We start from the raw sequence: 4,550 nt of genomic DNA, 5'->3' as shown, positions 1-4,550 counted from the left end.
AGCGGAGACAAGATCGTCTCTGCCCATCACTGGGGAAGTCATATGCAGGTACAAACGAGCTGGGCCGTTTAAGACCCGACGAACACCCAACAGAGACACTGTGAGAATCTCACAATCACTGAGCGCATTAACAAATCTCAATAGAAAACGAAGAGCAGATAAATAAAATCAGTCAGTCCTTACAAGTTTTGTATGAAAGATAGTCACTCCATACCTTTCAGTTGCCTTCTGCATTTTTATATAGAATTTTTTACATTTAAGAAAATTACTTATTTTAATAATTAGTTTATTGAAGTTATTTTGGTAAGAATTTCAATTAAATTTTAAGAAAATTGATCCCAAATTCAGAACTCTGAGGTTGCCCTGGATTTAGACATTGTAAACTTGGTGTTTTAAACCTTCAAAAAATAACGAGTTTTCAAAGATTTTGGAAAAAAATACAAAAATAACATTGAAGATAATAAATACGATGTAAAATTAAACATGAATTAAAAATATAAATTAAAGATAAAATGTTTTTTAGTTTGAATAAAACAATTTAATAAAGAAATATATTAAAGATTCATAAATTATAAATTATTGTTTTTAAATTTAAGGAAATTGTTCCAAGGGGTCCAAAACTCTGAGATTGTTGACAAAAACTCATGAGATTGCACTGAAATTTAGTAGTAAAACTTGTAATATTAAAACCTAAAAAATAAAGAGTTTTTGCGATTTTGAAAAGATTATGAATAAAAATTTTTAAGAAATTTTTCATGACAGCCTACATCCTCTTGCACTAACTTAACCTTTGACCTTTTCGCCCTCAGAATCAGGTACGCAGGGCAGGTGGGGTTTACGTGATCGCAGGGATGAAGGAAGTGACCCGGAGGCGCAAGATTGGAGCCACACTTTACCTCCATAAACAGCCTGTGGAGGCGTCTGCCAGGCTTCAAACCGGCTAAATCCATGGTCTTTGCAGGTGTGTTTACAAACACCGTCCTGATGTCTGTTCTCTAAATTGCGTATGCACAAAGTTTAAAGGTCAGGCTGATTACAGTGTACGCAACTGTGTGACACTTTCAGGCATGTATCCTATGGACCAGTCAGAATACACAGCCCTGCGCAAGTGCTGTGGGAGAAACTGATGCGGAACGGACTCCAGCGTTAGACGGTTCCAGAGGGACAGCAGTTTAGCTCTGGGGCGCTGGATGGAGGTACACAACACACACACACACCCACACATACAGACAAAACAGTGAGAGTTTAAACTGTTGTTTTAAGTTCATCACTCAGTCGAGCAGGTATCCTTTCACTTTTTAAATATTTAAAGATGGTGAATTTCTTCTCTCAGGCTGGGCTTTCTGGCGTTTGCTGCATATGGAGGTGTTTAATCAGCGTTTAGAGCATGGAGTATAATGCATTCTGTCATAGTTACGGCTCCGGACTGTACCTATACACGGCTGTGCTAGCATCTGCCCACACTCATAAAGGTGAGGCTCATGTCACAATATACTTAAAAAACCACCGAGAACACCTTTAGTAAAACGTACAGAAACTTGCTATACTGATACATCAAAACTGCAACACTGCATAGAAAGCATGCTAAAAACTACTCCCGAACACCTTGGGGGATTGTAGCCCAAATGTTAAAAAAACCCATTTAAATTGCTGGAATACATTAGCAGCAATATAGGCAATGCCCGGCATTGTGTTGGTGAGATTTGCACATGCAACCTCCTTTTCTTCAGACAAAAGGTCAAATCTTGTTAACTGTGATGGCAGAGATTTACAGTGAAATGAACAGCAGTTAGCTAGAAGTCTCCTCTTCAGTGAAATAGTACACAAAGAAAGATGAATGTTTAGGGTTGAGGAACAGGTTCTTCAGTTCAGTCTTTGTTTTGTAGGAACACGGTGAAGAAGTGATCACCATCATCAACCCCGCTCAGTTACCTGATAAGTCACAGTGTCGTGAAGTATCTGGAACCCATGGTGATGGGAAAACCATCATCGCTCCGGAATGACTTTCAATCGGGAGGATCATGACCCTGTGTCAGGTGAGATTAGGTCAGTCACCTTTCTGGTTGACTGCAGTTTAGCGTGGTTTACTCACTTAAAGTAACAATCTTGGTCTCTCCTAATTGAAAGATTAAGTCCAAAGCGACTAAATCTACTTAATTTGCCTCCCAGTTTCTGTGAAAGCCTATTCTGAGTCTTGCATTTGTGAGTGACCCACAACTGCAAATTCTCTGCCTTGTTAAGAGGACAACGCCGACAGGGCCGTTCAGGAAAAAGAAAAAAAAACCCATGGTTGCTACCTCGATAGACCCCGGGGGATGTATGAAGTATATCTTCCCTCTAAATGAAATCGTGGTGGACTTTTACGACCAGCTAAAATCCATGTCGTCAGGATACGCCAGGTGAGCTCATTGTGAAAGAATCAATTAGTGCTTATATTAATAATAATACTTTTATATAGCACATTTCAGAAACATCGCAAAAGGTCGCTTTACAAATACATAATACATGAAACAAATATATAATCCAAGCAGAACAAACCCAGATAGCACACACAGCAAAGCATCTGCTGTGTACAAACATCTGATAGACGTCTTTAAGATATCAGTTTTACATACATTCTAAATCATAAACATCTTAAAGACATTTTCTAAACGTCTATTTGACATCTGATATCTGGATAGATATGTCACTTTGAGTTTCTGCATGAGCTGGAAGTCACTTCTGTAATTTTGTTTTCCTGTTTTCCGTAGTTTTGACTACGAGGATGCTGGTTATGAGGCTGCGACCTGATTAAGATGGACTTCCTCCTCAAACGGTGCGCCAGTGGAGGAACTTGCCACTATCGTTCATAAGCAAGTGTTGACCTAACAATATACATATTAAAATTTCAATAATAATTAAGAAATATACCTAATCAATTAGATCAATTAAATTTAGTTTCCCCCCCTTTTCCTCCTCTCCCCTGTAATTACGTAATTTTTTTGTCACCCAACCCACCCCCTTAAAAACGGAATATGGCTATAAAGATCAACAGCTGTGTGTATGATTTGAGCTGGACGTTGGTGCCATCTTCGACCCTCATCTTCCAGGTTTGCGAGCGTGATTGCGCTAAAAAAAAAAAAATTGACACAAGGCTCTGATTTGTCTTGTGTTCAGAAAACAATGCTTACAGTGCGGGTAAAGCTACGATGTGAGAGACTGAGGAAGGAGTCCATCCCCAGACAGATGTTTGAGATTGCCAGTGCAAGCAGGGGGGCTATCGGCAGCAAGATTCATTATTCTTTCCTCGCGCTCATTCGCCCGAGAACGTAGTGTGTGACGTGTTGTCCCCACGTATTGTGAGTGGATTACCAAGATAAATTGCTTCCTAAAAGGATGTCACCCTTTCAGGCCATCCAAGATGTGGATGAGTTTTGGAGAAGATTTTGGAGAAATTACGCATTACTCGCCTGTCCGCAATGTTTCCCTCTGGCAGTGAATGGTGCCGTCCGTCAGAACTCGCAACAGCTGATACAAAAACCTCACAATCATCCAGAAATAATTGACACAACCATTCTAGTTGCACCAATTTGTGGAGTGGCGTGTTTTGTAAAAAAATAAGAATTCCATTATTAAGCCTGTTTCTTTCTTCCAATCTAAAATATGAGTCCATAATCCATAATATTGCTTTCTCAAGTGAAAAAGTTGTCTTGTCTGAATCAGGTGAGATATTATTCACGAGATCAAGCACCATTTGTACATGTCCAAACATATGTGAGTGGATTTTGATGTGAGAGAACATCAGGGATGGACTTTTTTCACTGGGCGGATGCGATATTATGGATTAGTGGACTATCACACTTTCTGTGTTTTGGCCAGATTGACAGTTTAAGTTAATGCATTAATGATGATTTGTTTCTTACAAACATGCATCTTTTTCACTTCACAAGACGCTAATTGATAGGATTGGAGTGTGTGATTTCTTTTGATTTATTTGTGTATGGTGTTTAAATCAGCTGTTGGACTCTCAACTCGCATGAACGGCACCCATTCACTGCAGTGCAAGTAATGTAATACTGAATTTCTCCATATCTTTTCTGATGAAGAAACAAACGCATCTACAGTACATGGATAATCATGGATAAATTAGAAGCAAAATTTAATTTTTGGGTGAACTACTCCTTTAATATTCCTTATATTTGTTTCCCACTTTTAGGATAAAAGCATATCGAAAGAATGTTCTAGCAAAATGTGTGAGTACCTATTCTCATACAGAAAAAAATTTTTTCTTCTAACTTTTTTTGATTAGCTACTGATTCTTTGTCACATCTGTCTTTCCTATACGGTGGTGCATTACACAGCAAATGAAGTTGCTAAAGAAGCAGGCCGGGGAAAGAAGAAAATTGCGCCGCATCGGAAACATTGACGTCCCAAAAGACCCTTTCATCAATGTTCTTAAAGCGGAAGTAGTTCCCTCAGGAACATAATCATAACAGACATCAAAAGCTGGGGTTGATTTGTGAATATGAACATAAACAATTTCAGTATGAATGATTAAATTGAGAAATGAT

General features: G+C 38.7%; 1 pseudogene; it reads left to right on the top strand.

Annotated features, from left to right (window-relative positions):
• The window catches only part of LOC122147514, a 7,277-nt pseudogene extending 3,799 nt beyond the window's left edge, over positions 1-3,478 (top strand).
• Positions 3,479-4,550: the final 1,072 nt, after the last annotated feature.

This window comes from Cyprinus carpio, chromosome A14 (assembly GCF_018340385.1).
Source record: "Cyprinus carpio isolate SPL01 chromosome A14, ASM1834038v1, whole genome shotgun sequence".
NCBI lineage: Eukaryota > Metazoa > Chordata > Actinopteri > Cypriniformes > Cyprinidae > Cyprinus > Cyprinus carpio.
The sequence above is the reverse complement of the archived record's forward strand: the minus strand, read 5'-3'. Positions and strand labels throughout refer to the sequence as shown.